Source organism: Paroedura picta, chromosome 10, assembly GCF_049243985.1.
Source record: "Paroedura picta isolate Pp20150507F chromosome 10, Ppicta_v3.0, whole genome shotgun sequence".
In the NCBI taxonomy this organism is placed as follows: Eukaryota; Metazoa; Chordata; class Lepidosauria; order Squamata; family Gekkonidae; genus Paroedura; species Paroedura picta.
In genome coordinates, this window is record NC_135378.1 from 85,159,376 (window position 1) to 85,172,451 (window position 13,076).

At 51.7% G+C, this 13,076-nt stretch overlaps 1 protein-coding gene across 7 annotated transcripts in view; it reads right to left on the bottom strand.

Moving 5' to 3' along the window:
• SLC4A11 (solute carrier family 4 member 11) overlaps nucleotides 1-13,076 on the bottom strand; it is a 164,843-nt gene that overhangs the window by 106,441 nt on the left and 45,326 nt on the right. Inside the window, exon 1 of one of the 7 annotated variants that reach the window (XM_077301219.1) lies at nucleotides 1,531-2,028. The exons of 5 other annotated variants lie outside the window; for them this stretch is intronic. The gene's annotated coding sequence lies outside the window, so the exon portion shown is untranslated. Of the gene's footprint in view, nucleotides 1-1,530; nucleotides 2,029-13,076 lie in introns of those variants that run through there. One more of the 7 variants, XM_077301221.1, reaches the window with a different exon arrangement.

The window sequence follows — 13,076 nt, forward strand, 5'->3', positions numbered from 1 at the left end:
TCTTAAATCTTCAAGGTGCCGCTAGGCTTCATTTCAAACACGCCATCTTTCCGCCCCAAACAGGGTCCCCACGGCGGCAAGCGACAAGGTGTAAAACGCTAAGAGCAGCCCTCGAAATGCACGTGTGAAATATTTAGCCATGCGTCAAAAATGCAAAAGATATGCAAGCACGACGCGGCCAGAGGAAAGGACCGTAAAGGCTTTAGTTGTGGGGAGGGTGTTTGCAAAAACGAAACATTTTGCCATGGCAGACTCATAGGGCAACCTCTTGGCTGAGCTGACCGGCTGCCAATTACTCACTCGGCCGGCTTCTAAAGACGACCAAAGCGTGGCCGTTTGAAACAACAAGTTTTATAATGGGGACACGGGAAAGATCAACATTCCCCCATGTCACCGAGGGAATCGGCAGAGCCCGACGGTCGCACGACTTGAACATTTCTCGGGGCTTTGCAAGGGAGGGGGGCTCAATATGATTCAGCAAGAGCCGGTCTTATAGGGCCCACCCACCCCCCCCGGATGGCCCAGGCTAGCCCCGTTTCGGAAAACAAGCGCTGCAGAATACTTGGATGGGAGACCACTAAGGAGACCCAAGGGCGCTGCGCAGAGTCAGGCGATGGCAAAACCACCTCTGCCCTGAGCTGGACGGCCTGGGCTTGCCTGATCTCATTAGATCTCAGAAGGTCAACCCCTCTGCTCCTCTCTTGCCTTGAAAACTCCACAGGGGCAATTTTTAAGCCAGTTCCTACAGCACAAGCAGCAAAGAGAAATAAACCACCACCAGGGAAAGGGGGAGCGAAAGCAGAATTGGAAAACAGCGGAGAAATTCGCCCGGGCACAAGTACAAGAACGCCACCTGTACCTGGATCACCACTGATTCTCCGGGCGAGGATCTCAAGTTAGAGCGGGGAAAGCGTCAAAGAAGGAGCAGGTGGCATTTCGACGCCTGTGGACCGACCACTGGGCCTTCCAAGGGAGCCCAAAATGCCAACATGCCGGTCCGACCGGTCTTGTCCATCCCGCATCCAGCCCGGTTTGAGGGCTTCCGCAGAGAGTGGCGGAAGCTGCCCGAGGAGAAATGCTTGAGAGGCAGCTGCCAATCAATTAACGCGCGTTAGGTGGTAAGGGTTTTACTTCCCCTTGTGGGTCAACGTGGGCAGCAGCCAATGCTTTCCAAAAGAGCACACGCACGCCCTGGGCAACCGTGCCGACATGCCATGCTAGACTCAAGCCAGGCGAGCGCTCCGCTCTGCTCAATAGCCGACACAATTTTTGCACCGAAAAGGAACGCTCTCCCTGCAAAAGCCGACAAAAGACAAGACTGCCACGAAGGCCCGTGCCAAACCCACCCCGAAAAAGTAGCGCCTCGCTTTCGGCCATCAAACATTTAAAAGAGCGAGCAGATCCAAAGTTCCTGACATTTCCCGTTCCCCAAAATTGCCCTTCATCCAGCCAAGGCTGCGGCCAAACCCAGCCGGGGATTGGGTCTGTCCCTGGTCCGAGTGGAATAAGCAGCTCTAGGCTGCGACTCACCCTCGCAGCTGCAACTTGAACCGGGGAGATGCTGTGGTACCCGGGCGGGCGAGGAGGCGTCTCCGTTGCGTGGGGGGTTCCCGCCGCCTCCTCCTCCTCCTCCTCCGGTGCCACTTCGCAGGCAGGTGGGCGAGCCGGGCAGTGGCTCCCGGTGGCGGCAGTGGCTTCAGTATTAATATCAATCAAGCCGGCGCATCTTTCCCCCCTGGCTCCCCATTGGCGAGCGGAGAAGGGGAGGGGAGAGACCATGACCTGTCAGCTTGCAGGGAGGACACCCTCCGATCCCCGATGGGGGGGGGGGACACAGGGAGAGGGAGAGGGAGAGGCTGACTTCTGGTGTCCAGAGGACCTTGGAAAACGGGGGAAGCCAGCTGCTTGTGCTCAGCTCATTAATTCCCAGCAAATTGGCATTCCACAGCCCTGCTGATTCCTCAGCCCAGGAATTTCTCTCTCTCTCTCTCTCTCTCTGCTTATCTCTGGCGCTCCACATCCCCTCCCTGCATGCTACTCCTCTACATCTGTTGCTGGTACAGAGGAAAGGGGGGGGGAGAGAGAGAGAAAAACAACAGAGCAATTAAAGCGGCCCTGCGCGTTTCAGCCGGTGCCGGTGCTTTTCCTGGATGCTCTTCTGGAGAGAACGGGAGGGCAGGCAGAGAGCTGACAGGGGGGGACCGGGCACCTGCTGGAGGACCAAGAGGAGCCATGGAGTTGGGGAGGAGGGAAGACAGGCACACGGGTCTCCCCACCCCCGGGCTACGGCCGAAGGCAAGCAGAGCTCCCGCCTGATGCCTAGGAAAGTGCCTGATATTGAATCAGATGCTCAGTCCTTCCGTCGTTGCTTACTCAGACGAGCAGCAGATCTCCAAGGGCTTGGGCGGGTCTTTCCCGCCAGCGACTGCCGGGTCCTTTTAGCTGGAGATGCCGGGGATAGAACCTGGGGCCTTCTGCATGCCAAGCAGATGCCCGTGAGCCCCTTAGGTGCAGCTGCCTTCTACTGAATCAGGCCCTCAGTCCATCACGGTCGGTATTGCGTGTTCTGACTGGCAGCTGCTCTCCAGAGCCTCCCTCAGAGGCCTTTCACGGGACCTGCTCTATTCATCTGGAGATGCCGGGGATTTGAACCTGGGACCTTCTCCGTGCCAGGCAGAGGTTCTTCCACCGAGACACAGCCCAAACCAAGTCCTGCATCCTTGCAACGACAGCAGGGGCGTCTTAAGTGCCACCGGGATGAGGGAGGATGTCAGAGCCTGGCTATCCACATGCAATTACCTTGGGTTCAGTGGCAGGGCCTTGCACAAGGTCCCCGGTTCAATCCCCGGCATCTCCAGTGAAAAGGACCAGGCAGGAGGGGATGGGAAAGGCCTCAGCCTGAGAGCCATGGAGGGGGACTGTGGCTCAGTGGAAGAGGCTCTGCTAGGCCTGCAGAAGGCCCCAGGTTCAATCCCCGGCACCTCCAGTTAAGCAGAAAGACCTCCGCCTGAAACCTTAGAGCAGGGGTAGTCAAACTGCGGCCCTCCAGATGTCCATGGACTACAATTCCCAGGAGCCCCTGCCAGCATTCGCTGGCAGGGGCTCCTGGGAATTGTAGTCCATGGACATCTGGAGGGCTGCAGTTTGACTACCCCTGAGCTGCCAATCTGGATAGACCATACTGGCTTTGATGGACCAGGGGCCTGATTCAGTATAAGGGAATTTCATGTTTCACCAATACAACCACAGGACTGCTGGCCCCGTACCTTCAGCATCCAGCAGCGCCCCCATTTCCCAGAACTGACCTTTAAGGACCTGGTTATCACCTGCCCCCCCCCTCCCCATTCCTTAACGATAGATCAGAAGGAAGCTGACTGGGGGCGAAAAAGCAGACTGCATATGTTCAAAGAACTCTTTTATTGCCGGAGCCTGGAGGCACTACCGTAATGCAGGGAGTGCCACTTAATTATAATGCCCCCCCCCCCCGCCCGAAACAATGGGAAAGAATGTGGTGGAAGGGGCCGGAATTTAAACCTAGTTCTAATCTTTCCGAAAAAACGTTTACAAAATGATGGACAAATGGTATAGGTCTTCAAATGCATTAGATCAGTGGTTCTCAGCCTGGGGGTCGGAATCTCTTTGGGGGTGGAATGACCCTTTCACAGGGGTCGCGGCAGGGCCGGCAGCTTGGCTAGGGGGGCACCATCCGCACAACAGCCTTGCGGGGTAGATCAAGATAGTTCATCTGTCTGGAGCAGCGGAAAAGAGCGAGATCAGCATGGTAGGACAAGAGGCAGAAGTGAACTGCGAAATCCTGGAGAAAAACCACAGAATCATAGAGTTGGAAGGGGCCATGCAGGCCATCTAGTCCAACCCCCTGCTCAACGCAGGATTAGCCCTAAGCATCCTAAAGCATCCAAGAAAAGTGTGTATCCAACCTTTGCTTGAAGACTGCCAGTGATGTATATGCAATGTATATGCAATCAATGTATATGCAATGTATATATGTATATACCAATGATCATGAATCATGGATCTTCATGCCATTGGTCCATTTTGGTTTAATTTCTGGGAAAGAACCCTGGCATCATTTTATGGTTGGGGGTCCCCACGACATGAGGAACTGGATTAAAGGGTCGCGGCATTAGGAAGGTGGAGAACCACCGCTTTAGACGAACCTGCCTAAAGGTCTCGGAAGGTCAGTCTAGAAAGATTATAATTATTACTATTAATAATAAGCAGGGCTTGATGGCCTGCATGGCCCCTTCCAACTCTAGGGGTCTATGATTCTATAAACCGGGTAAAAGGTATGAAAACACTTCAAACATAGCCCTATTCTGAAATTACGCCATACAGTAAATTTTGTAAAAGGACAACGCAAAGGAACTTTTTGCTGTATGTGGCTAACTTTTGAGGATGCAGATGCATTTAAGGATGCAGAAGATTTTGAAGATTTATCTGCAAATGAGACCAAGAGGTTTTCTTTAAGGACTGATGAATAAACAGCTGGAAAATACCCAGGGCACCTTTTCCCTAAAAGTGACAACCGCAGACAGATTATCATATTTTGGAACTGGAAAACCATGAGAATATCTACAGTACAGGAGTGGCTGATGAAGATGTTGGAATGTGCAGAGATGGCTAAAATCACCTGTTTGATTAGAGAAAAGACATTTCTTGCTGGAAATCCCCTATTGACCTCTTGCATGAAAGGGGGGGGAAATGATTTGATGAACTAAAGGAAAGGTTTTGAGAACTAAAGGAAATAAGGGGAGGGAAAGAATTCTATTACATGGGGTTTGAGGGTAGCAGAGGTTTTTGTAACAGATAAAAAAATAAAAGACAAAAAAAGATTTTTGGAAATAATTTCAGAAAAGGTCAGTAATCTTGTTACAAATGGATGCATTTGAATTAACTGATTGACGTTGATGTATTTGTTGCAGATAAACTTAAAAGTTTTACGTGTTTCTGCTTTAATTCTTTTCTACAGCTTTTATCATTTTGTATTTTTTTAAAAATTAATAAAAATATATATATAATGCAACCTGGAGAAAAGTGTCATAGAATCACAGAATCATAGAGTTGGAAGGGACCTCCTGGGTCATCTAGTCCAACCCCCAGCACTCTGTAGGACACTCACAACCCTATTGTGTCATACATCTCATGGTCACCACATGAGTATTATAACACTTAACCAGTCAGAGATTCTAACTCTCTTTCTTTGGCATCTGACCAAGCTTGCTTGCCTGGTCTGATTAGCAAAAGGATTCAAACGTGAATTCAGGGGTAGTCAAACTGCGGCTCTCCAGATGTCCGTGGACTACAATGCGAATGCTGGCAGGGGCTCCTGGGAATTGTAGTCCACGGACATCTGGAGGGCCGCAGTTTGTTCAGGGCAGGATTGACAGGTTGCCTGCAATCCAGCAGGACTTGTTTCTGGGTTTTGCTTTCGGGCTTTCTTTCACTTCTCTTTTCTTAAATTGGAACTCGGAAATGCCCAAACTGGAAGTTCAGGCTCGGAGGCATCTTACCAGATCAGTTCTTCCTCAAGAGAAGCCAGGCCAGAGTTGGAGGCTGCAAAATGAGGCCCCGACTTCAAGGCAACTGAGAGGTGACAAAGAGAAACGTTTCTCTCTCTCCCAAAGTCCCAGAACTGGAGGGCATCCAATGAAGCGGACGGGAATTAGGTTCAGGATGGTCAAAAATAAAAGCCCCTTTACACAGCGGTTTGAATGTGGAGGGTGCTGCCAAAGGATGCGGTGATGGCCACAGAAATAAACAGCCTGAAAAGGGGATTAGGCAGATTCATGTTGGCTGAGGGGAACCTCCATGTTCGGAAGCACTGGAATTCTGCATCCCAGAGCCAGGAGGCCGGTCTGCCCTGTGGTTGGTCCTGCGAAGAAGAAGAAGAAGAAGAAGAAGAAGAAGAAGAATTGGTTCTTTATATGCCACTTTCTTCTACCTGAAGGAGTCTCAAAGTGGCTTACAGTCGCCTTCCCTTTCCTCTCCCCACAACAGACACCCTGTGAGGGAAGTGGGGCTGAGAGAATGTCGGAAACTGCTCTGTGAGAAGAGCTCTAACAGGACTGTGACTAGCCCAAGTTCACCCAGCTGGATGCATGTGGAGGAGCAGGGGGATCATGCCCGGCTTTCCAAATTAGAAGCTGCCACTCCTAACCACGACACCACGCTGGCACGGCTTGGCTGCTATATGAGGCAGGATGCTGAAGTAGGGGTGGGCAATTCAGTTCAGTTAAGCCGAAAAGTACCCGAAGTCATGCCGATTTTAGTATTTTTGGACCTGTCCGAGCCAAATAAGTCAGTCCTGTACTTCAAACTGGCTAAATCACCGGTATCCAATTCACCCAACAGGCCTCACGTGTCTCAGGGTGCCTTACAATTGCCTTCCACTCCTCTCCCCACAACAGACCCCCTATGAGGTAGGTCTGGCTGAGAGCTCTGAGAGAACTGCTCTAGGAGAACAGCTTGGCGAGAACTGGGACTGGGCCGAGGTCTCTTGTGTCTCAAGGTACCTTACAATCGCCTTCCATTCCTCTCCCCACGACAGACACCCTGTGAGGTACATGCATCAGAGAGACCCCCAAGAGAACTGCTATATGGAAACCTCTCTGAGAGAAATGTGACTGGCCCAAGGTCACCCAGCAGGACTCGTGTATTTCAAGATGCCTTACAATCACCTTCCATTCCGCTCCCTGAAACAGACCCTCTTGTAAGGCAGGTGTGACTGAGAGAGCTCTAGAAGAACTGCTCTATGATAACAGCTCTAAGAAAACTGATACAAAACCAGGGCTGTATGTGGAGGAGGAGTGGGGAATCAAATCTAGCTCTTCAGCTTAGTCTTCCACTCTTGACCACTATCCCACAATGGCTCTAGGAGTTTGGGGGGGAGGGGAAGACCTGCAAGCAGGCAGAAGAGTTTTGAAGCCAAGCGCGGCGCGTGGTCGATTATTGGGGCTTGGGGACATGTAGAAAAGTTCCAAGGTTGCCCTTCCCCAATCCCCCCCCCCCCGCCCCGGGTCATGCAATACCAGGAGCACTATTGTGTGCCTCAAGCACAGAGATGGTATCTCAAAGCCTTTGAATAGCTCACGGCTAGCAATGTTTCTTTAAGCGGCACTGCAGAACTGGAAGGTACTTGCTGGGTGGCTTTTGGAGACAGGCAACTTCCACGCAAAACTAAGAAACCAACACGAGAACATTCCAGCCTCCCCGGACACTCGATGGGGAGTCTCAGGTTAGCTGTTTTACAGAAAAGGGGTTTCAGAAACAGACCAGAAGGGGAGATCTGCTGAGTTAAAGTTTGTATGAAACTCTAAACAATGCAACCCCCTGGGCTTAACAGAGATAGCGGGTTCTTTTCTCACTACGCATGCTAATAGATTCAGGTGGATCACCATGTTGGTCTGAAGCAATAGAACAAAGCTTGAGTCCAGTGGCACCTTTAAGATCGACAAAGTTTAATTCTGAGAATAAGCTTTCCTGTGCAGGAACAATTCTTCAGATACATTAAAAAACAGACTTTCTCAAGCCTCACACGTGTAGATAAAGAACGTGTGTGTGGGTTGTGGGGTAGTTAAGATCATAAGAAGAGCCCGACTGTATCAGAACAGGGGTCCCTCCAGTCCAGCATCCTGTCTCACCCAGGAGCCAACTGATTCTTCTGGAGGGCCAACCACAGGGCAGAGAGGCAGAGGCCTTCCCTTGATAAGGACCTTAGAAGAGCCCTGCTGGGTCAGCAGACTATAGAGTTCGGCATCCTGTCTTACAGAGTGGCCAGCCAAAATACAGAGTACACAGAATGTAGCAAGTAAACACTGAATCTAAGGAGGGAACCTCCTAACAGGAGAATGGCAATTTCCAGCAGAATCACAAACAAGCCCAGGTGAATTACCCTTGTTTTGGTCAACTTTGTCAGTGTATGTTACAACCAATGGACAAAATGAGATACAACGACAAACGCCCTGTGAATTTGCCACTGCATCTCTTTTGAGATGGTTACCGAAACAAGGGGAATTCACCAGGACTTGTTTGTGATTCTGCTGGAAATTGGTGCATTCTTTTTAGGAGGTTCCCTCATTAAATGGTTTATTGAGCCTGCTTGGATTCATTTGGTGCTTATTCACACCGTGGCCAACCAGTTCCTCTGGAGGGCCAGCCAAGGGGCACAAAGGCCTTCCTAAGAACATCAGAAGTCCTGCTGGATCAGACCAGGGAGGGTCCCTCCAGTCCAGCCTCCCGTCTCACATAGGAATCAGCCAGTTCACCTGAAGAGCCAACAACAGGGCAGAGAGGCCAAAGCCTTCATAAGAATATCAGCCCTGCTGGATCAGACCAGTGGTCCATCTAGTCCAGAACCCTGTCTCTCACAGTGGCCAACCAGTTCCTCTGCAGGGCCAGCCACAGGGCAGAGAGGCCAAGGCCTTTCTAAGAACACCAGAAGAGCCCTGCTGGATCAGACCAGGGGTCCATCCAGTCCAGCCTCCTGTCTCACACAGGGGCCAGCCAGTTCAACTGCAGGGCCAGCCACAGGGCAGGGAGGCCAAGGCCTTCCTCTAATAAGAACCCCAGAACAGGCCTGCTGGGTCAGACCAGTGAGGGTCCCCCTAATACAGCCTCCTGTCTCTCTCAGGGGCCAACCAGTTCCTCTGAAAGGCCAACAACAGGGTAAAGAGGACGAGGCCTTCATAAGAACATCAGAAGAGCCCTGCTGGATCAGACCAGGGGCCCATCCAGTCGTCACACAGCCTGGGAAACCCACAACCCCCCATCAACTTGGACCGTGAAGGCCTTGGACAATTCAACGCAGAGAAACGATTTGGAAAAAGGTGCCTTTTCAACATACCGGCAGGTTCCAGGGCCTGCTCATCGCATTAGTAAACCGACCCATCTGAATAGGCTGCCCCGAAGCATCAAAACACAGGGGTCATGGGAGAACGGGGAGCCATAAAACCGGCAGATAAGAATTCATGCGCCATTGGCAATGCACACCTGCCCTCACTCGCCCTCCTGAATGAGTTCTGCTAAATGCCTGTCTTGGCTCTCCCAGCAGCCTCTCGCCGCCTGTAGCAGCTACCTCTTCACTGAGCCAGAGGCGGTTTCTCACCACCCCAGACCCCTCCTGGAACGCCCCGGGGGAATCTCCTATGAATTACAAGCCCCCCAACTCCTGCCTGCCATTCCCTTCCCCAGTCATTACCGTTTACCCCCCCCAACAAGCATGCTGGGTGCTCATTTTACCGACCTCGGAAGGATGGGAGGCCGAGTCGACCTTGAGCCGGCTGCTGGGATCGAACTCCCAGCCTCACGGTCAGAGCTTTCAGACAGCATGTCTGCCGCTTACCTTGGCAAAAGGGAAGGGGGAAGCGGAGCATGTTCCCACACGTAAGGAGACACCCTAAATCCATCAGCAGAAGCCCGGCTAGCCGGCCCGATCCTCGCACCCACGGCCCACGGCCAAGCCCCACCGCAGAACCATTTACGATCCGAGCTCGCTCCGCAAGGATTAGGTTCACACTGACTCTTGGCTAGCAGCACTTATCCCTTCCTGAAATGTTGTTGGTATTAATTAGGACGTGTTTATATTCTGCAGAGTGCTCTTCAAGCTTGCTGAGTAGATTTCAGGGCTGCGGGCCAAGCCGGCATCTGCGATTCAGCCCCAGCCTGGCCCATATTTCACACGTGACGTCGGCCACGATGACAGCAAGATTTCCCAGCGAGGGCCTTCTTGGGGATGCCTGCAAACGGATGGGGAAGGGCTGGATCGAAGGCTGGATGAGCTAGTCCTGCCTAGTGCAGGGGGTTGGACTAGATCAGGGGTAGCCAACCTGTGGTCCTCCAGATGTTCATGGACTACAATTCCCACGAGCCCCTGCCAGCAAATGCTGGCAGGGGCTCATGGGAATTGTAGTCCATGAACATCTGGAGGATCACAGGTTGGCTACCCCTGGATTAGATGACCCAGGAGGTCCCCCTTCCAACTCTAGGATTCTATGAATCAATTTTATTTCTTTATTTATGCTTCAACTTCTATACCGCCGCTCTCAAGAGATTCGTGGTGGTTTCCAATAAAGGAATAAAACAACCTGTCCCCTAAAACCAGCAATACATTAAAAGATGGCTATTCATAGGAGTAAACTCCCCACCTCCCCTCCCCTGTCCTGTTTTAGTCAAGAGCTCTTTCATTAGGAGCGAGGGTCCTGAACTAACTGATTTTAGGGGGATCCATTTTGGAAGTGGATGGGGCCACAGATGCCAATCACAGCTCCTGGGGGGGATAGTGGTTAAAAGTGGCGGCTTCTGACCAGGAGAGCTGGGTTTGATACCCTGCTCCTCCTCCACATGCAGCCAGCTGGGTGACCTTGGGCTAGTCACAGTCCTGTCACAGTAATTCTGTCAGAGTTCTCTCGAGGCCGGTGACTGCCAGCGGCTTCACAGGTTTTTGGAAAGAAATACCACTCAGAACCGCATGACAGAAACGTAAACGCTGCAAAGCTATAGATCCCAGTTGAGATCTCATCCTCCAGATGGGACCTGGGGATCCTCTGGGATTAACAACTCAGCTCCAGACAACAGAGATCTGTTCCCATGGAGAAAATGGCCGCTTAGAAGGTAGATTGGATGGCAATTTACCTGACTCAAGTCCCTCCTCTCACCAATCTCTGCCCTCTGTAGGCTCCACACCCAAAATCTCCAGGTTGTTACCCACCTGGAGCTGGCAACCCTAGTCCCCAGCACGGTGCTCACAAACCCCATGGCAAGAGAAAGAGAGACACTCGAAGTGATTTACAATCGCCTTCCCTTCCTCTCCCCTCAAAAGACACCCTGTGATGCAGGTCGGGCTGAGAGAGCCCCGATGTGAGAACAGCTCTGACAGGACTGTGACTAGCCAAGGTCACTCAAGGTATTTCAAGATGCCTTACAGTCACCTTCCATTCCTCTCCCTAAAATAGACCCCCTGTAAGGTAGGTGTGGCTGAGAGAGCTCTAAAAGAACTGCTCTATGAGAACAACTCTGAGAGAACTGAGACTGACCCAGGGCTGCATGTGGAGGAGGAGCGGGGAATCACACCCAGCTCACCAGATTAGAAGCTGTCACTCTTAACCATGACACTGCGATGGCTCTTATGCTGGTACTTTCCCTGGCACCCAGCAACCTGGCACGCCAACAAGGCAACCCACCTGACCCAGAACAGAATCCCTCTGTGGAAGTCTGAACGGACCTGTCCATTCTGCCATCGGCTGCAAATATGCAACATCAGGGGTAGTCAAACTGCGGCCCTCCAGATGTCCATGGACTACAATTCCCAGGAGTCCCTGCCAGCATTTGCTGGCAGGGGCTCCTGGGAATTGTAGCCCATGGACATCTGGAGGGCCGCAGTTTGACTACCCCTGTGCAACATCAAGAATTGTCTGCCTTCTCCGTTGGGGCTCCCACCCGCACAATGGCCTGCCCGAGGGGGTTTCGGACGCTCCCCCTCTCCGGACTCCCCGCAAATTAGGCAAAACCGAATGATCCAAGAGCGCTTTTCAATGAAGCCGATAGTACGGCACGGTTACAAAGGATGTTGTGACCGTTACAGGACGTTCCTTGGGGAAGGGACTCTGGTCTATGCTCCTGGGGGTGGATCCTATCGTTCATTTATGTGGTTCTTCCGTACCCGGCCTTTTCAGCTCAATGGGGGTACAAAATAACACACCGAGCCTATATGGGGAAGGACGGTGTAGAAATGAAATATCATTCTTGTTATATTATCATCCATTCATGTTCAGCCTGGAGAAAAGGAGGTTGAGAGGGGACATGATAGCCCTCTTTAAGTATCTGAAAGGTTGTCACTTGGATTAGGGCAGGATGCTGTTTCTGCTGGCTGCAGAGGAGAGGACACGCAGTAATGGGTTTAAACTTCAAGTACAACGATATAGGCTAGATATCAGGAAAAAAATTTCACAGTCAGAGTAGTTCAGCAGTGGAATAGGCTGCCTAAGGAGGTGGTGAGCTCCCCCTCACTGGCAATCTTCAAGCAAAGGTTGGATACACACTTTTCTTGGATGCTTTAGGATGCTTAGGGCTGATCCTGCGTAGAGCAGGGGGTTGAACTAGATGGCCTGTATGGCCCCTTCCAACGCTGTGATTCTATGATTCATTCATTCATTCATTCATTCATTCATTGGATTGCCAGAAGCTGGAAGTGACTGGATGGCCAGCAACATACACGGTGATTGTTTCAATAATACTAGACTGGTTGCATTCCAGATGAAGGCCGACTTCTGAGCTGCCTTCAGGGTGTTACAACCACCATGTGTCACGGCTACAGAGACGTGGACCGGTCACGCTGGGCCAGGGTAACAGGACATGGAAAGCACCTGATGAGTTTCCATACTCAGGGAACTGGAACTAACAACTCAACCGAGGGTGGGCAAAGACAGAAACGGAACAGCGGAAGGCGTTAGGAAAACATGCGTGAGTCAAGTTCATGGAAATATTCTATCCTCCTCCTCGTTTCCCAGAGATGAAGGGTGCACAAACTATGGCTCTCCGGATGTCCGTGGACTACAATTACCATGAGCCCCTGCCAGCATGGCCCAATGGCAGGGGCTTATGGTATTTGTAGTCCACAGACACCTGGAGAACCACAGTTTGCCCACCCCTGTCATAGATTGAGGTGTGTGGCCATATTGGTCTGAAGCAGGAGAACAAACTTGGGAGTCCAGTAGCACGTTTAAGGCCGAGAAACTTTTATTCTGGGTGCATGCGGTCACGTGTCTACCACAGTTTATCCTGTGGGCCCTCATGTTTTATCCTCACAAAGCCTAGAGACTGGTTAACCATCACGCTTGGGATGGGGAGAGGCTATGGCCCAGTGGTAGAAAAACCTTTTGGGGGCGCAGAAGGTCCCAGGTTAAATCCCTGGAATTGCTACTGGAAATGATCAGGCAGGACGTGATGTCCAGAATCCCTGGGCTGGCCAACAACAGGGTGGAGAGGCTGAGATTTCCTCTGATAAGAACATCAGGAGAGCCCTGCTGGGTCTGACCACGGAGGGTCCATCTAGTCCAGCC